Raw genomic sequence first — 20878 nt, 5'->3', positions numbered from 1 at the left:
CATGAAGGCTTATTATATTATGGGAAAAGTAAATTCCAAAGACATAAGGAATCAATGAGATTTACAGATTAAAGAGGGAGGAATACATTTAAAGAACAAAGAAAGGTTGTATCAGGGGTGGCCTTGTGATATCTAAAAGATACACTGTGTGAAACAGGTTTGGGGAAACAGCCTCTAGCCACTTTTCAGAAGTCTGCTGTTCCAGTAATCAAAGTTGTGTTAAAAAGCCTTTGCAATTCCACTGTCGAGTAGATGCTGTGGTAACCTTGTTGGATTGCCTCTCTACATTTAAAATCTATTTTGGACTGTTGCCTTAAAGGGGGTGTGTAGTTGGGAATCAGGTTAATTAGGAATTTGGGGATTTGTCATTACATTAAGTAACAGTGCAACTGTATTCTTATGTATGTGTTTTAATTCTTTTCTTTTGCTCATAAATGTTATAACTTATTTTTAAAAATCTCTAAAGGTGTTAGTGGACTAATTACTTCTGAATCAATGCACACACCTTGTCATAATTAATACAAAGTGCAAAACCATTGTGATAGCATAGCCAAGTTTCCCTTGTGGATTTGGTTAGCCTGGCAAATACCACCTGCCATATCATAACACATCCCAGCCACGTTCTGGGAATTAATCTCATAGCATGGGCCTCCCTTTTCCCAGTGGTGGCAAATAGCTTTCTGCCACCGATACCCTATGAAACCACACCCTCCATCGAAAGGGATATGATCTTCCTCCTGACTACTGCCTGGAACAGAGCCTTGAACACTGCATCTAAGTACTTGGATGACCCCTCTGGACCACTCCAATCCATTTTCAACAGCCAAAGTTTCTTCCTGCTGTCTGCAGCTACAATGCTTCCTTAAGAAGACCCCTGCCCCTCCTCCAGCAAACAAGTGTGCAGCCAATAAGCAGCATAGGCAATGGTGGTTGCATATTTAACCCATGAAATTGAGTTTTCACGCAAAAGTCACAATGTTCTGTGCTGATGCGAAAAGGTGCTTGCAGTATACACCCTCCCCCATCCATGCCCACCATCGTGACACAGAAAGGGAACACAGTAAGCTCCAGAAGCAGTTCCTCATATCTGTGTCAAGATAATAGACTTGAGACAAATTCACTTTGTCTGACTTTCCATGTGATATTCATTCTGATTAATGGAATTCAACTTCTTCACTGTGCTAAATCAGGGCATAACAGAGTTGTTATTACGAGTACAAGTGCAGATGGATATTGGCACAAATTATACTTGGACTAATTTTTTTTTGCAAGCTGCCTACTTGTCCACCTTACCTTCAGCAGAAGAGTTGTAAAATCTCGAGAAAAATAATGAAGTGGTGATTCTCGATACTGTATTATAGGGGTTATGTTACTGAGTTGGCAATTTAGAGGCTTGGGCTAACAACCCAGAGAACATGAGCACAAAGCCTATCACTGCCATTTATGAAGTAAAAACAGAAAGTGCTGGAAAAACTCAGCAGGTCTGGCAGCATCTGTGGAGAGAGAAACAAAGTTAACAATTTGAGTTCAAGTTCGAGTTCGGGTGCTAGGATCAAGGATATCTCAGAGGGGCTACAGGACATTCTGAAGGGGGGAGGATGAACAGCCAGTGGTTGTGGTACACATTGGTACAAATGACATAGGTTAAAAAAGGGATGAGGTCCTAAAAGCAGAATATAGGGAGTTAGGGAGTAAGTTGAAAAGTTGGACCTCAGAGGTAGTGATCTCAGGATTACTACCTGTGCCATGTGCTGGTCAGAGTAGAAATAGCAGGATATATCAGATAAATATGTGGCTGAAGAGATGGTATGAGGGGGAGGGTTTCAGATTCCTGGGACATTGGGACCGGTTCTGGGGAAGGTGGGACCAGTACAAACTGGATGGGTTACACTTGGGCAGAACCGGGATTGGGGGAACATTTGCTAGAGTGGTTGGGGAGGGTTTAAACTAAAATGGCAGGGGGATGGGAACCTATGCAATGAGTCAGAGGAAGGGGCATCAAGGATAGGAACAAAAGACAGAAAGAGGAATAAGAAAAGTGATAGGCAGAGAAATCAAGGGCAAGAATCAAACAGGGCCTCAGTGAAAAATTGTGGGAACAGAAAAGTAATGCTAAAAAGACAAGCCTCAAAGCTTTGTGCCTTAACGTGATGAGCATTTGCAATAAAATGGATGAACTAGCCATACAAATAGATGTAAACAGGTATGATATAGTCAGGATTACGGAGATATGGCTGCAGGGGGACCAAGGATAGGAACTGAACATCCAGGGGTATTCAATATTTAGGAAGGACAGACAAAAAGGAAAGGCCGGTAGAGTTGCATTGCTGGTTAAAGAGGAAATTAACGCAATAGTGAGGAAAGATATTAGCTCCGGCAATGTGGAATCTGTATGGGTAGAGCTGAGAAACACTAAGGGGCAAAAAACGTTAGTGGTGGTTGTATATAGACCCCCAAACTGCAGTGGTGATGTTGGGAATGGCATTAAACAGGAAATTAGAGACGCATGCAATAAAGGAACATCTGTAATTATGGGTGACTTTAATATGCATATAGATTGGGCAAACCAAATGCGTAACAATACCGTAGGGGAGGAATTCCTGGAATGTATAAGGGATGGTTTTCTGGACCAATACATTGAGGAACCAACTACAGAACAGGCCATCCTAGACTGGGTATTGTGTAATGAGAAAGGAATAATTAGTAATCTAGTTGTGCGAGGTCCCTTGGGAATGAGTGACCTTAATATGATAGAATTCTTCATCAAGATGGAGAGTGACATAGTTAATTCTGAGACTAGGGCCCTGAATCTTAATGAAGGAAACTACGATGGTATGAGGCGCGAGTTGTTTTGGTCTCCTTATCTGAGGAAGGATGTACTTGCTATAGAGGGAGTGCAGCAAAGGTTTACCCGATTCCTGGGATGGCGGGACTGACATATATGAAAGATTGAATCAGTTGGGACTATATTCGCTGGAGTTCAGAAGAATGAGGGGGGATCTCATAGAAACCTATAAAATTCTAACAGGACTAGACAGAGTAGATGCAGGAAGAATGTTCCTGATGGTGTGGGAGTCCAGAACCAGGGGTCACAGTCTGGGGATACAGGGTAGACCATTTAGGACTGAAATGAGGAGAAATTTCTTCACCCAGAGAGTGGTGAACCTGTGTTACCACAGAAAGTAGTTGAGGCCAAAACATTGAACGTTTTCCAGAAGGAGTTAGATATAGCACTTGGGGTGAAAGGGTTCAAAGGATATGGGGAAAAAGCAGGAGCAGGCTATTGAGTTGGATGATCAGCCATGATCATAATGAATGGTGGAGCAGGATCTTTGAAGAGTCATATGGACTCGAAACGTTAATGCTGTTTCTCTTTACACAGATGCTATCAGACCTGCTGAGTTTTTCCAACATTTTCTGTTTTTATTTGCAGTATTTTGCTTTTATCTTATTGCTGTTTATGAATTTGAATTCAGTTTAAATAAATCAATTCAGTTTAAATAATCCACAGCTAAAGGTTGCTGTCAGATTGTTATGGAAACCTTTCCTGGTCTGACCTATACGTAACTCTAGCCCCAAACCAATGTGATTAACTCTTGAATGCATTGTGAGTGGACCAGTAATCCATTTAATTGTATCAAACCACAACATTACTGTTATAATGTAGGCAGTGTTCTAGGCCAAACTATCTTCAATGGCTTTATCTATGATTATCCCTCCTGCACAAGGACAGAAATTGGGATGTTTGCTGAAATTACAGTGTTTAGCACCATTCCCAATTTAGTGTACCGTTTAAAGAGAAGTTGTATTCTGCATTTCCCCAGATACTGGAAGTGGCTGGGAAAGACATTCAGAGCAGGAAAAAGACTAACTAATGGCATAGCAGGACAGATAACAGGTTGCCAGATGCAGGAATGGAGGCCTTGGTAAAAGGAGATGGACAAGAGGGGAGATGCCCTTATCCACAAGGAGCCGGGAGGCCCTCCAAACCATAGCTAAGGAGGCAATGGGAGAAGACATCGTTGCAATAAATTCAAGCAGTGCAGCCCCAAAGATGTGGATGCAGTGCCACAAGACATTTAATGACCGCAAGCAAGTGGTCAACCTCAGTGAAATCACATTCAAATGCCATATCCATACAAATAAACTATTAGCTTTGGACATTGTTCAATTCACCAACCTTCACTCATCTAAGAGCAACCTCTGATAATAATGAAACCATACCTCCAATTCATAGTTTCACCTTACCCTCAAACAAACTTAGCACTACTGAAAGCCTCATATCCGCATCTCACAGCTTGCACACATTTTCAGCTTTTCATCTATGACAGGCACATCACCCAAACAAGCACTGATATATTTCCCAGTCTTTTGCAAGACAAAGTGGACCAGGGGTAGCAATATTTAACTAGTGGGAGACAAGCATCTAGCAACATGATAATGAGCTTTCAGCATCAATTTCACAATGTCCTTGTGCTGATGTGAAGAGCTAGTTGCACTGTACAGCCTCCCCCACCTGTGCCCACCATCGTGACACACAGAGGGAACTTGATATGCTTCAGAAGCAGTTCCCCATACCTGTGCTAAGAGCTTCAATAATACACTTGAAACAAATTCACTTTATTCTGACTTTCCACGTCCCTAACTCCATGGAGGAGAGGATGCTCACTATCATTGGATTACCCACGACAGAGGCTGTGGCCAGTGGCGGGCCAGAAACCATCAAAGATGATCGTATGCTCACACCCAATCCTTGATCATCATTACCGATTTACCCTTCATTCCATAATCTGTTCTAATTTACAAGCTACACATAGTGCAAGCATAGGCCACTTGCTTTTCCCCATTACCCTCAATGCAATCCTAGCCTTGTATCTTTCTCCTTTCAAGGTACCCAAGAATGTACATGGAGGGAGAGGTTATTGGGGAACAGAAGAGCAGTAAGCTAGGACAGAAGGCAAGGTGAGTGAGGATAGTGGTTGAAATTACCCAGGGTGAGAAGTTAGAAGCCATGAGAAGAATGCAGTAAGTACATCTGGTGGGAAACTTGACATATGGCATTGGGGTGGTAGTAGAAACTAAAAGTTTAAGAGAGCGGCAAGTGGGTGGACTAAGGGAAGGTGTTTGTAGGAGAAGAAGATGCCAAAGCAGTAGGGTTACAAACCAAGGTGAGATTTGTTAATCTGTTATTTTAAAAAAATATTTATTGGGAAATGGATATCACTGGCAAATGTGTATTCACTGCTCGTCCCTAAAAATGGAGTGACATGCTAGGCTATTTCAGAGGACAGATAAGAGTCAACCACATTGCTGGAGTCACATTTAGGCCAGACAGGTAAGGACAGATTTCCTTCCCAAAAGGACATTAGTGAACCAGATGGGTTTTTATGACAATCAATGATAGTTTCATGGCATTATGGATTCCTCATCCAGTGATATTACCGCTACACCACTATCCCTTACTTACTAAACAATTTCATTATGCGATTGTTTAACAACAATTAGGTTGTCAAGATTTAAACACTGAAAGTTGTCTGTGCAACTTCATAGCATCACCACACTCCACCCTACTTAGTTTATCTGCTACTGAAACCTTCATCCATGCTTTATTACCTCTGGACTTGACTATTCCAACGTTATCATGGCCCCCACCACTGCCCCCCAACCCCACACCCCACCCCCCAACATTCTTCACCTTTCATAAATTTGAGATAATCCAAAACTCTGTTGTCCCTACCCTATTGTGCACCAAGTCCTATTAACCAATTACATCTGTGCTCATTGATCTACCTACCAGTCCAGCAATGCTCAATTTTATAATTCTCATCTTTGTTTTCTATTCCTTCATGCCACCCTCTCTTCTCTGTAACCCCCTACATCCCCAAAACCCTCCAAAATCTCTGTGCTCCTCCAATTCCGGCCTCTTGAGCATTCCGATTTGAATAGCTCCACCATTAGTGGCTGTGAGCTCTGGAATTCCCAACCTAAACCTCTTTACCTCTTTTAAAATGCTCCCTAAAACCTAGCTTTCAGTCACCTGTCCTGCTATCCCCTTATGAAAATGCTCCTTAGAAGCAGCTTGGGACGTTTTACTATATTAAAGATGTCACATTAATTGCAAGTTGCTGTTTTTGCGTGTCATAAAAACTAGATATTGTTTAGTTATTTAAAGCATTATTTCCATCAATCAAAGAACTCACAATTTAAGGAAGCAAATTACCTCAAGCTTTTACCATAGCATTTTATTTTTATGGCAATATATTAGCTACATTTCACATTGGACCCTTATAACCAAAAACAAAAACAAAAACAAATTTTCCTCCTATCAGTCTAATTGGATGCATTCCAGCTTCTCAAGAGGCAAAAGTCCAATATCCAATATGCAGTCATTGAGGGCAAATAATACATTTTTTATTGCAAAACCGAGGGTGCTGTTGAATATGCTGTGCAACGCTGCATGATGCTGAAAGATATATCATTAATATGTGCTTACCACAGAGAGGCATTTTCTTTTTCCAGCCTACTGTATTCCTTTTCCAATGTTCCAATTTGTTGTGTCATAGTCTCAATTTTGGACTGCAATTCTTTCAAGTGTGTTGTTTTCAACTCACGGGCAGCAGTAACGGCAACTAAAACAAAACAAGCAGTTTCAATGTTTAAGAAAAAGAATGCATCACAGTGGAACTCATGTTGCTGCTGTTTTTGAAAGCTTAATTTCTTAGCTACTCTCAACCCATGGGGTATTAAATAAAAATTAGTGAAAAAAATGCCTGAATAGCATTCAGCTAGTTTTTTTAAAAAAAAACTGTTCTTTGGATGACGCTGATATGGGTATGGATGCATTTATTACCCATCCCTAATTACCCTTGGAAGATAATAATGAACTGCCACTCTTCACTGATCTGATTATGTTAACAATTCTCACCCACTTAAGTATACTCAATGTGCAGGTTGTTCTTCAAGTCATCAACCAAAACATCAGACATACCAAGCCCTTTGACCATGAGGAAGTGACGGACAGGGAGGTGATGCTACTGGCAATCTTCAGTCATAGCCTTGCACACTGGCGGCCTCAGGATGACGGTTGCTCTCTACAGATCGGGGCAGGAGTAGAGTTCAATCCTCCTGAGGTGACTGAATAGACCTTTACAGGTACAGTGCTGCACTCCCCAATTGGGGAAGGGACAGAAAAGGAACCCTAAACACAGCCATCTTTCCCTGCACCTGTCAGGTTACTGCTCCTGGCTGGTCATCCATTCTCCTCAATCAAAATGTAAAGAACAAGACTCCTAGTCATTGTATGAATCTCGATTCATTGAGTGTCAGAACACATCTAGGCAACAATATAAGAGCAGAATGTAGAATAGCTCTCATAGCCAGAATGCTGAACAGGTACATCAACATTGCTGGCCAAAGCAAAATAAGGCTTAGCGAGGAGTCTAAACTTGAGGAGATTGGTACAGGCTACACATTCTATTGGATTGGCAATCCCAAGGACCAGCCCCGACAGTAAGGCATGGGCTTTGCCATTTGATCTGAAGTGGCACGCTAGCATGACTCACTTCCTATGGGGATCAGCGATCGACTCATGGTTCTTCATTTAAGTTTTGCCAGTAACCAGCATACAATGCTCATTAGCGCCTATGCACCAACAATGACAATTACAGGTAAAGTCAAAGAAGCATTTTATATGACCTCAACAAGATAATTAGAGTACCAACCACCTGGACAAATTAATTATTTCTAGTAATTTCAATGCTCGAGTGGGCACATAATAGATGGAAAGGACACCATGGTATTGGCAGACCAAATTCTAATGGTCAGCCCTTTCACTCTCAGTGCAGCGAGTTTGACCTAACGATCACAAACACAATCTTCCAACATGCAGACATACATTGGCACATGTTGGACTATGTCATTGTAAGACAGAGAAATCTCAAGGACGTGCGGTCTACCTGTTCCCTTAGAGGTGCAGAATGCTGGCCTGACCATCTGTTTTTTAGTAGTATTGTGTCTTTGAAGATAAAATCTAAGGCACTTTGGCATGGAGTCAAGCCAGAAAGGAAGCTTGATGTAACCGTTCTTAAGGACATAGTCAAGACACAAGAAGTGGAACACAAACTAGCCACAGGAAGTGCTGATATCCTGGAGGACAATATTGCCATTGAAGATTTTTGGAAAAAGTTAAAGGATATTATTTGCAGCACAGCATTTAAGGTCCTAGGATTCGTTAAACAGATGCGCCAAGACTGGTTCAACAACACCGACCAAGACATAGGCAAGCTTCTAGACAAAGTGCATGACGTTCACAGATATTACATATCTGACAAGAAATCACCAGCAAGGAATGCCAGATACCATCGATCAAAACACATGCTGCAGGCCAAACTAAGAGAGATGAACTGATGGTAGGAAAACAAGGCTGATGATCTTCAAGCAGCTGCTGATTAAAAATAACCTGAAGGCTCTACATTAAAGTCTGCAATCAGCTTATGGCCCCAAAACCAATGGTGTAACATGCATCCTCTCAGCAAATGGCAATCAGCTCCTAACAAATAGCATGAGATTCTCTCTCATTGGGCAGAGCACTCCAGCAATCTCCTATACCATCATTCCACTGTGTGCAATGATGCCACTGAGTCACTTCTACAGCATCGCACTCTGGAAGAGCTTGCTCTCGATCCTTCTCAAGCGGAAGTCACAAAGGCCAGAAAGCAGCTTTCTTTGCGCAAGTCACTGGGAGCTGATGGCATCCCACCTGAAGTATTCAAGTATGGAGGGATTCATTTTGTTAGGAAACTTGCTAGTCTCTTCTGCCTAATCTGGAACGAGCGCGCTGTGCTTCAAGACTACAAAGGTGCCACCATAACTCATCTCTACAAACAGAAAGGGAGCAAGTCCATCTGTGACAATCATCGTGGACTATCACTTCTTTCAACAGCAGGAATAATTCTTGCAAGGGTTATTCTTAATCGGATTGTTGCTTACCTCCGACTCTGTGTACCCCAAATCACAATGTGACTTCTGGTAGGATGGGAAACAGTAGACATGATCCTTGCAACATGTCAAATTCAAGAAAAGTCCCGTGAATGGAATAAGGACATTTATATGGTGTTTGTTGACCTGACCAAGGCTTCTGACACAGTAACAATTCCACTATCCAAGAACTACATTTTAATATATATTTAACAACATATGATGTGCATTCTTAAGGCATAAAGAGCATAAATAACATATAAATTGGACATGTAGTTAACAACATTATGTAATAGGTTATGCCAGTTTGGGCCTTTTGTTCAACACACTATTCCTAACCACTGAAAAAACAATTTCCTCAGGCACACGAGTATCTCTTATGCTCCAAAACTTATTGAATTAAGTATGTTTCATGATTAAAAATTATTCTCTTACTGAGATATTTCACACAGAATATCACAGAGAAAACCCAATGTACCCTTTGACCTCTTCAATAGGCATGAAGAAAGCATGCTGTAGTGTTAAGAAGAATTCAATATAATCATAACTGAAAGAAATTACTGATACTAATATCTACAGGAACAAAATAGTTTTAGACCAATCCAAAGGAATTGTTCCGAATATGTTCCTTAGACAGTCCTATGAGCTGCAAAATTTCCTGATATGTTTGTACATGGGAACAACAGCATCCTTGCCTTCCCTATGGAATCCTTTGTTGACTTTCTCATATCTAAAATTGAACTAACAAAATGGCCAACATGTTATTGGATATATTCCAACATGAGCAGTCATGGAATGTATATATGTCAATCATGTTAGACCAAAGGAGACCTTCCACACCTAGGCCAGGATTTTTACCTTATCGGGAGGGCGGGTGGGAGCGGTTGGGAAGCCAACTGCCGCCCGTGATCGGGGCTGGACGATTTCACGCTGGTAGGCCAATTAAAGCCTGCCCAGTATAAAATGGGCGCAGTAACGCTCAGCACTGCCTGTGGGGCGGGGGGGCGGGGGGCGGGGGGGGGGGGGGGGGGGGGGGGGGGGGGCAAGCGCGCAAGTTCCTATATGCATGCACTGGAAAAGCTCCCTGAGGCAGAAGAACTAAAAATGAAAAATAAAAAATTATAAAATGCTAAAAAAAAATGTCCCCGCTCATGTGACTCTGTCACATGAGCAGGGACATGTTCTTAATGAAATGTTAAAATTTTTATTTCATTTTTAATTGCTTTTGGAAACCTCATCCCAATCTGTATTTGCTACTCACAGTGTGGTCTAATCTACATTGGGAAATACCTCCGTTCAGTCCACAACTGTGACCATGAATTTCCAGCCCATTACCACCTCCTTTAGCCTTGCATCGTCACCCCTTCGGTCATTTAAATCGCTTACTAAGATTTCCCTAGACTGATACCTTTTTAAGGGAGATAAATTTCTCAGCTACCAACAGAAATGGCCGGACAAAATTTCATGTTTTAAGACCTTTACTGCAACGAACAAAGTGAAATCAGCACAGATCAAATATTACTCAACAGCTAACTAATACACCAAACTAAAGAAAAGGTACTTTCGCATTAACTAACGAACGCAATGGAGATACGTTTTACAACACATTTTGCTGTGCTCTGCACTTCTGGCAAATATGTAACACTAAAGGAACAGTCCTTCCAAATCCCCAGCTTTCCAGCAGGCTCACTTCTCCCTGCCACGCTAGGTTGAAACTTCCAATGTCCTTCAAAAGTCATTCCATTCTGCCCGAGTCTTCCTGATCTGATTATTACCAGCTAATTCCTTGTTCCTTAAATCTCCATAAGTCCTGTTGGTTCTGTTCCCTTCCTTTTGAGCAGGAAACAAACACTCTCAAGCATCCTGGGTGTTTGTTAACATAGAACAGTCCTTCTGCTTCTCCACAGCAGTAGCTGCTTTGCTCCTCCCCACAGCAGTATCTGCCTTGTCTCGCTCTGTCTCAAAGAGCAGTTGTCCCTTTCATGTGCAGTACTGTGTAAAAGTGTGCAAAATGTCACTAGGTATTTCAATAGGTTTCTGTTCGAGTTTCAACTCTTGCCCACCACATCACACAGATGCGTTTCCAAGCTAGGGTGTTTCCGGAATTCTCAATTTTACCTTACGTCAAATGGGGCATTTTAAAACATAACCATCTTGTACAGTCCAACTTCAGATCTTCCTTCTTGCCTTCTACCCTAACATAGTTGTCACTTCCCATGCTTTCTCCGCTTCTGTACTTGCTTAAAACCTTCTATAACTGTAACATTTTCCAGTTCTGACAAGAGATCACAAACCTGAAACATTGGGCTGCCGCATTGGAGCCCGACAGAGCGATATGATGGCAAACAGGCAAGGAAAATTGGATGGGAGTACTCACATCTGATACCAGTCACCGGGAAATATGCCCCCAATTAAGTTAGGGATGGGAAGGGCCTGACGTGGGATTTCTGCCTGCTGACAGCAGGATGCCAACTGGGCTCATAAATAAGCCACACAAAGCCAATTATCCCTGAGCCTGCTGGAAAATAATTGTGGTTCAGGAATTTAACAGGACTCGCACGGGTCTCCCATGGCTCCTGAAGGCCACCCAGCAAATCCTATCGGGTTTTCCTATGGCCTGGTAACTGGGTTCCTCGTTGACAGGCACTCAGTGCCCAATCAAGGATCCTGGCATTGGGAACGGCAAGGGAGTTGAAAACCAACTGTCTGCCCATGCCACCAACACCCCCGCGCCCCTTCTCTGTTTGGCGACTCCCCCCTCCCTTTCCAGTGACCCTTATCTCACTCCATTCACCTGCCTCCAGGGATCCAGCATCAATCCTATGGGTAGGCCTTGGAGCATTACTGATGGCAGCTACCACTTCCTGTCGAGCAGCTGGCACTGGAAAACTGCCAGCCTATGATTGATCGACAGCTCTCAAGGGTGGGATTTCAGCCCTCCAGGATACCTAATCATGTGGGAGGTCTAAAACTGGCCGGTTAAGTGCCGGGAGTACACTTATATTGCATCAAGCCTCTGGCACAGAATCAATGTTGTGCTTTCACTGGTTCTCTAGCCGGTGTGGGTGAACCTGTATCGCTAGAACTTAATTCTGCCCATTAACGTTGTTTCTCTCTCAACAGTGCTGCCTGAACTGCTGAACATTTCTAGCATCAACTGCTTATATTTCAGAATTTCAACATCTTTCCTGTTTAATTTTTAATACTAGAATGTTATTATTTGAATTAAGGTACAGTTCTGATTCCATCATATGGCTTTCCAACTTGCAAAATCTATAACAGATTACTAAATTACTTCCCAAAATATTTGTGTTACATGACATCATGAAGAAAAAATTGTAACATATCAATGCTGCATCACATCATCTTACCTGTGATTTGCTGGTTTAGTTTATTAGGAAGCTGAGTCAATTTGTGCCGCAGTTTACTGGCTTCGATAGTTTCTACTTCAAGTACATCATGAATATTCCTTCTAACTTCCTCCTAGTGTCATAATATAAAATTATTTATTTTCACAAAGTTGTTTATATATATATATATATAAAACTCATGCAATTAGAATTTAAAGTTACAGAATCCCAACATGTTTTTCATATTTTAAACTAATTAAAGAATATTGCCTTTCCATATGGAATTATTTGTTTTGTGCTGGACTTTGTGGTGTACACGATGAGATGTATTAAACGATAAAACAAAAATATTTTTGTCAAGTTATTTTGGTAGATTTTATGAGTTTGCATTCCAGATGCAGAGCGTGAAGCACATGTATTGAGATTTTGGGAGTGGAGATCAGGCACCTCACAAGATCCAATATGGAATACCACACTTCCAAAATATACTTTAGGTAAACCTTGGAGCTAACCATGACATAGCGCTGTGAAGCTTACGTAACTCACATCAGTCATCTGTTGTGTTAGAGGACGTGGATTAAAATGGAGGAGGTTTTGCTATATTGTAATACAAAAATATTATACTGCTATCAATATGGAATCACAATGACATTTGTGAGACTACTTGAAATTACAAATTCAACTCCGGCACAGAAGTTTGTGTGTCAGGAATGAATATCATGTAGGCAAGCAGGCCCTGCAGGATTTTCTCTCTATCAATTTTAATAAATGGAAATTCACAATTCCTGTGAGGTGCACTAACCTGCCCACACAAATTTTTAATATTCAGTATGCAAAATTGACTGCCACAATTTCTACCTTGTAACAGTGGCTACATTTCAAAAATATTTATTTGGCTGTAAAACGCTTTGTGCTATCTGGTGGTTGTGAAGGTACTATATAATTGCAAGTTTTTCTTTTACATAACCATTCATACCATCATGGCTGATCCTTGGCTTCAACTCCACTTTCCCACCATCTCCCCATTTCCCTTAATTTCCTGAGAGACATTATACTAACAGTCACATTACAATTTTTTTTTACTGAAATTCTTCATACTTCAATTTCATTTACTTTGTAAAAATAATTTAAAGACAGAGGCATCCAGTAGTTTGGTCCCTCTTTGTAAAAATGTATAATGTGGGATCACAGGGTGGCATTGATGGAAACTGTGTATAACATCACAGAATAGACTATCCCTACTTCCCTGCTTCAACACAGGTTAGGAGGTGGCCACCAAGTTTTGTAGAAAAATACTGGATAAAAGGAGAACGGAGATACAGGGTATAATGTTTTATATAAATGATAAAATATTTATGGGAAATAGAATCAAAATGAGTCATCACTGTTTTTCCAAGTCCTAAATGTATGTTTAGGTCAGGGGTTTTGTTTCAAAATTTTTGAATGTTGATGATGATGGTTTTTATTTTGTTCTGTCATGGGATGTGGGTGTCACTGGCAAGGCCAGCGTTTATATTGCCCATTATTAATTGCCCTTGTATTGTTTGCTAGGCTATTTCAGAAGGCAGTTAAGAGTCAACCACATTGCTATGGGTCTACAGTCTCACAAGTAGCCCAGGTTAGATAAGGATGGCCCTTCCGACATGTGTTCCATTTTCTCAACCGACAATTTCCCCCTACTGTGTTTGACAGGCCCTCAACCGCATCCAACCCATTTCCCGCACTCCTGCCCTCACCCCTTCCCCTCCCTCCCAAAATGACGATAGAGTTTCCCTTGTCCTTACATTCTACCCCAATAGCTCTGTATTCAAAGGATTATCCTCCACCACTTCTGCCAACTCCATCATGATACCACCACCAAACACATCTACCTCTCCTCTCCCTTGAGGGACCATTCCCTCAATGATACCCTGGTCCACTCCTCTATCACCCCCAACACCTCATCCCCTTCCCTCAGCACCTTCACATGTAAGCACAGAAGGTGTAATACCTGCCCCTTTACTTCTGCCCTCCTCACTGTCCAAGACACCAAACACTCCTTCTAGGCGAAGCAGGGATTTACTCGTAGGGCAGAACTTTCCCCTCCTAACATCGGAAGTTTCATGGCAGACAGGCGCAAAAAATTTGGACAGGTCAAAAATCGGATTCCCACCAGCAGGAAAACAGTTCGGAATTTTCCCCTCACCCCTTTCATGGAGAGTTGATGGCGGGTCGGCTAGCCCGCTGATCAGTGTCAGGAACGCCATTTGCATTTAACACCATCTAATGGATGCTCATTAAATATGCTACTTGCCGGAATCATGTTTCGCCTTCCAATCTTGCCAGCGGGAATTCAGACTGGTCAGAAACACATTTGAAAATAAGTTGCATCAGTCAGTCTTCACTTTGCTTGTGACTTAGAGGTGTGTGCAACATTCAAAGCCTACCTGCAACGGCGCTACTTTGGTTTCTTAGCGATGGCAGTGGAACACCACTGGTGGGGGTGTGGGATTGGTCTCTCACAGTGAGTGCCTCCATACTCCAGGAGGACACCACTGTGCAATGGCTCTCAGGTAGCACTGCACCCGCAAACAGAAACCAGCATTGCAACCAGGGCGGGGGGGAGGGAGGATGATGGGCACATGGGGGGCAATGAGGTATAAAGGGGCTGGACAGGGGAGGGGGAAGAAGGGGGGTTGCTGGCAGGCAGAGGGAGATCCAAGCTGAGGAAGCTACAGCCCAACATGGAAGACTGGAATGCAGACACACGAGGGGGAGGATGGGAATCAAACTGTTTGAATCAGAGGGGATGCACAAGGAAGTGTGTTAGTGTGCCAAAAGGGACGGGTTCACAGGGATTTATGGAAGGGGATTGAGGGGTGGCGGGGGAGACTGTATTGTGATCAGTCATGAGGGTACGGGGGAGCTCATTAAAAGACAGTCACAGTCCATGGTCTGAGCCCAACAGGTCGGAGCGAGAGATTAAAGTCAGTCCTGGAGCTCTGTGTACCTCACAATCAAGGTGAGAGATTAAATACAGTTGGGGCTTTGCAGGCTATGCTACAGAGCTATGCATGGCACGTACATCGTACCCCCGCTCCAGGGAGGAGCAAATCCTTTGTGCTCAACTGGGATTAGGCACAGCTTGGTGTGCAAGGCATGTTCAGTCAGTGGCAATGGGCTTGTCTGGCTCGGGCTGCAGATGAGATAGTTATGGTTAGGGGAGGCATCTGCAGCCTGTAAATGGGGGAAACGTAATGGGGGGGGTACTCAAAACTCTTGTGGGGAGGCTGTCCTCCGTATATGAGCATGAACACAGCCCCTAGATGGGGAGAGGCGAGTTCCAAATAGGCATAGGTCTATCAACAGTGGTGGGTTCAGGGGGAGGCCTGGAATGCCCACCACAACAGTTGGACCTAGGGTTATTGGGGGAGGCTGGAAATTGACCAGAGGGAGGTCAACCTGCACATAGTGAAGTTCCAGGAAAATTGGAGGGATCCAAACGCTGACGGGAAGAGTTGAAGCTGGCCTCATAATAAAAATGGAGCACCAGTATCTTGAATCCACAAAGTAATGGTGCAGTTTGAAATTGAAACTTGGAAAGAATCTGCACATGAGGGGTCTAAGTCAGTGTGGGAGGCGGACACAGCTGGACTAAGGGACCCTTTCAGGGGGTACACACAAACTGCTTTGAGTCACAACATTGAGATAGAGGCACAGTTGAGAGAAAAGAGGAAGACTTCCTTGAGAAGATGCAATTGGAGCCACTGCCTTTTGGTGCACTTTAATGAGACACTGTAGGAGTCATTGGCTTCACGATATAACTCTTTTAGGAAATATAACACCGTCGTATTAGAAATGCTCATCTGATGTGAGTTTTTTTTTAGAAAAATAATTGGATGAAGTGAGGGTAACAGTTGCTCAAGAACAGGTAGTGCCAGATTGGTCAGTACAGGGATTGAACCTGCGGCCTTTGTATTATTAGCACAACGCTCTAACCATCTGAGCTAACAGACCACCGGCTTCATGATATAGTTGCACGGTTTCAGCGTTATCAGACAGGAGTGTGATAATGGAGAATGCAGGCAACCATTAAGGAGGCACAGCTGCTGCATATCTGCCAGATCATCAATGAAAGCCTCTAATGTGCTTTCTCTAATTGATGGATAATGGGCCAAAGTACATCTACTCATTGCTCAGGGCTTGGCCTGAATAGCCAAGTGGTTATGGTACTGGGTTTGTAACCCCAAGATCAAGAGTTCAAATCTCACAATAGCAAACTATGAAACAATGTAACTTCATCTGAAACAGATGGAAACGGGTTTATACTCGAAAGAGTTACAAGTGTTGTCTACAGTGAGAGAGCATTTTTGGGCTTGGCCTAAATAGCCAAGTGGTTATGGTATTGGGTTTGTAACCCCCAGATCAAGTGTTCAAATCTCACAATGGCAAACTATGGAACAATGTGACGTCATCTGAAACAGATGGAAACAGGTTTGTACTCGAAAGAGTATCAAGAGTTCATATCTCACAATGGCAAACAATGTAACTTCATCTGAAACAGATGGAAACAGGTTTACTCAAAAAGAGTATCAAGAGTTCAAATCTCACAATAGCAAACTATGAAACAATGTAACTTCATCTGAAACAGATGGAAACGGGTTTATACTCGAAAGAGTTACAAGTGTTGTCTACAGTGGCAGAGCATTTTTGGGCTTGGCCTAAATAGCCAAGTGGTTATGGTATTGGGTTTGTAACCCCCAGATCAAGTGTTCAAATCTCACAATGGCAAACTATGGAACAATGTGACTTCATCTGAAACAGATGGAAACAGGTTTGTACTCGAAAGAGTATCAAGAGTTCATATCTCACAATGGCAAACAATGTAACTTCATCTGAAACAGATGGAAACAGGTTTACTCAAAAGAGTATCAAGAGTTCAAATCTCACAATGGCAAAACTATGAAACAATGTAACTTCATCTGAAACAGATGGAAACAGGTTTACTCAAAAGAGTATCAAGAGTTCAAATCTCACAATGGCAAACTATAGAACAATGTAACTTCATCTGAAACAGATGGAAATGTGTTTGCTTGGCTTAAATAGCCAAGTGGTTATGGTACTGGGTTTGTAACCCCAAGATCAAGAGTTCAAATCTCACAATGGCAAACTATGAAACAATGTAACTTCATCTGAAACAGATGGAAACAGGTTTACTCAAAAAGAGTATCAAGAGTTCAAATCTCACAATGGCAAACTATGAAACAATGTAACTTCATCTGAAACAGATGGAAACAGGTTTACTCAAAAGAGTATCAAGAGTTCAAATCTCACAATGGCAAACTATGAAACAATGTAACTTCATCTGAAACAGATGGAAATGGGTTTGTTCTCGAAAGAGTTACTTTAGGTGGTCTGTTAGCTCAGATGGTTAGAGCGTTGTGCTAATAATACAAAGGCCGCAGGTTCAATCCCTGTACTGACCAATCTGGCACTACCTGTTCTTGAGCAACTGTTACCCTCACTCCATCCAATTATAATTCTAAAAAAAAACTCACATCAGATGAGCATTTATAATACGACGGTGTTATATTTCCTAAAAAAAAAAAAGGGCTTGACCTAAATAGCCAAGTGGTTATGGTACTGGGTTTGTAACCCCAAGATCAAGAGTTCAAATCTCACAATGGGAAACAATGTAACTTCATCTGAAACAGATGGAAACAGGTTTACTCAAAAGAGTATCAAGAGTTCAAATCTCATAATGGCAAACTATGAAACAATGTAACTTCATCTGAAACAGATGGAAACAGGTTTGTACTCAAAAGAGTTACAAGCCTGTAGTGATATCTCATATACACTGATCTGAAATCTCAAATTTAAGCTTGGCCTAAATAGCCAAGTGGTTATGGTACTGGGTTTGTAATCCCAAGATCAAGAGTTCAAATCTCACAATGGCAAACTATGAAACAATGAATTAAAACCCTGCTTCATGCAAAACATGGTGCTGCCTCCTCATTAAAGTGACTGTTGCTTTGGCTCAAGGGGAACCCACACCACTGGCTGCCTCAGCACTCAGCAGGGGGCCCAGCAGCAAACACTGATAACATGTGGTGCAGCCAGCCTGCTTCTCTTAAAGGCAGTCTACCCCTCTTAGGAGAGAGCTACATTCAGTGGAGGGAAGCTGCAGCAGTTTTCCTGGACTGGCTGCAAGCAGAATACCAGTGAAGAGATTGTGTCCCTAGGTTGGACACCTTGTGGTGGCAGGCAAAAAGATGACAATGGTCATGTTTCCATCAGGAGGCAACGGGTGGTGGCAGAAGACCCGAAAGGAACACTCTCAGAAGAGAATTGGAGTGAGTGGCCTTCAGGACCTGACAACGATGCTGCAAGATGTTCAATGAACCCACGCAGGTGATCAAGGTCAGTGAGCACACCTTTACGGCGCCCCTTCGCTTTGGGAGAGGGGTACGTCAGGGCTGCCCCCTGTCTGGCCAGTTGTATTCTATCTGCGTGGAGCCTTTCCTGCGCCTCTTGCGGAGGAGGTTGTCGGGATTGGTTCTGCGCGGGCCGGGCATCGGGGTGGTCCTTTCGGCTTACGCCGATGATGTGCTCCTTATGTTTAGTGACCCGGCTGACCTGCGGAGGATGCGCGAGTGCCAGGAGGTCTACTCTGCCGCTTCTTCTGCCAGGATCAACTGGGGTAAATGTTCTGGACTCCTGGTCGGTCAGTGGCAGATGGATCCCCTACCCGAGGAGCTCAGGCCTTTCACCTGGAGCAGGACCAGCCTCCTCTACCTGGGGGTCCATCTCTGCCCCGCTGAGGAATCCTGGCCGGCAAACTGGCAGGAACTGGAGACGAAAGTCACCGCTCGCCTGCGGCGCTGGACAGGACTGCTCCGAGTGCTATCTTACCGAGGTCGAGTTCTGGTCATAAACCAGCTGATCGCCGCCATGTTGTGGTATCGGCTGGTCACTTTGACCCCTCCCCCGGACTTTGTCACAAGAATCCAGAGATTGTTAGTCGACTTCTTCTGGGACAAAAGATTGCACTGGGTCGCTGCCGAGGTTCTGAGTCTCCCGCTTAGGGAGGGTGGTCAGGCGCTAGTGTGCCTACGCACACAGGTGGCGACTTTCCGCCTTCAGACCCTGCAGCGATACCTCTACGTCGAGCCTCCTCCTAGATGGTGTGCCCTGATGACGTATTTCCTCCGTCAGGTGCACGGCCTGAATTATGACGTGCAGCTCCTGTTTATAGAACAGCTGGGCCTCGGTGGCTCCTTGCAGGCGTTGCTCGTCTTTTACCAGGACCTGATCAAAGTCTGGAAAGTGGTCGCCTCGCGACGCAGCTCTCCCCCGTCAGGAGTAGCGGCTATCGTCAGAGAGCCGCTGCTCAGGAATCCGCCCCTCCGTCCTTTTCAGTGGTTGGCGGAGAGGAGGGCTGTGGCCGCAGGGGTGACCAGAATCGGGGACGTGCTGGGTGGCGGAGGACTGGGCTGGATGCTCCCGCAGGAGTTGGCGCGACGCGCGTCTGTGAGTGTCCAGGTCGCAGCCGATGCCATCCAAGACCTGAGAACGGTCGTGCTCGGACCCGACGTTATTTTGGGTCTTGAGGCGGCCCAGGTGCGCGGTGGTCTTCCATCTGAGCGTTCCCCTGTTCGGACGGAATTCCACATTGGCCCCAAGCCCCGAACCCTCCCTCGGGTGCTGGTGCCCCGCAATATGAGCCGCCTCGGGGACATGCCCTCTGTGCCTTTTGGCACGGCAAAGAGGAGCTTTTTGTACGGACTGCTGCTGCACACCTTCCATTTTCTCGCCCTTGTCTGTCGACCGGACACGCCCTGGCGTGCCTTGTTGCCGTCCGGCGGCGGAGGCCCCCGATGGGAGGCCCTCTACGGAGGTGTCCTCCCCCTTTCTATCGGAGACCTGGGTTGGAGGGTGTTGCATGCAGCAGTCCCTTATAATAAGAGGATGCATTGGTTCGCGGACTCTCAGGACACGTGCCCTTTTTGCGGTCTTGTGGAGTCCGTGGACCATGTATACATAGGGTGTTGTAGGCTGCACTCCCTTTTTAGTTATTTGAAAAACCTTTTATTGATGTTTTGTTTGCACTTCAGCCCCACGCTCCTGATCTATGGGCACCCGGTGCGGAAGGGGGTCGGGAAGGAGGAGGACCTCCTCGTGAACCTGCTCCTGGGCCTGGCCAAGTTGGCCATTAACAGGTCCAGGCAGCGGGCGATCGACGGGGGAGTCCCGCCCGATTGTTTGTCCCTCTTCCGCGGCTACGTTCGCTGCCGGATGTCCCTGGAGAAGGAGCACGCGGTGTCTGCTGGCACTCTCGAGGCCTTCCGTGCTCGATGGGCACCGCGGGGACTGGGGTGTTTTGTTGACCCCTTTAATCACATTTTGATTTAAAGTTTGTAAGTTTCCTTTAAAACTTTGTTCTTGGTTTTACAGCTGACCTGAATTAGGGGCTGTGCCTGATTTTTCCCAATTTTGTTGATTTGGTTTTCATTTAAAAGATTATCAAGAGTTCAAATCTCACAATGGCAAACTATGAAACAATGTAACTTCAT

General features: G+C 43.9%; 2 non-coding genes across 2 annotated transcripts; one reads left to right on the top strand and one right to left on the bottom strand.

The window, feature by feature from the left end:
* Positions 1 to 16248: 16248 nt before the first annotated feature.
* trnai-aau lies at positions 16249 to 16322 on the bottom strand. Its single transcript has one exon. It is a non-coding gene; the product is annotated as a tRNA-Ile (tRNA).
* A 1395-nt stretch (positions 16323 to 17717) lies between these two features.
* On the top strand, positions 17718 to 17791 carry trnai-aau. The gene has a single exon. It is a non-coding gene; the product is annotated as a tRNA-Ile (tRNA).
* The last annotated feature ends 3087 nt before the right edge of the window (positions 17792 to 20878 follow it).

Source organism: Carcharodon carcharias, chromosome 20 (genome assembly GCF_017639515.1).
Source record: "Carcharodon carcharias isolate sCarCar2 chromosome 20, sCarCar2.pri, whole genome shotgun sequence".
Classification (NCBI taxonomy): domain Eukaryota; kingdom Metazoa; phylum Chordata; class Chondrichthyes; order Lamniformes; family Lamnidae; genus Carcharodon; species Carcharodon carcharias.
Note: the sequence above shows the minus strand (reverse complement) of the source record. Positions and strands in the feature narration are given on the sequence as shown.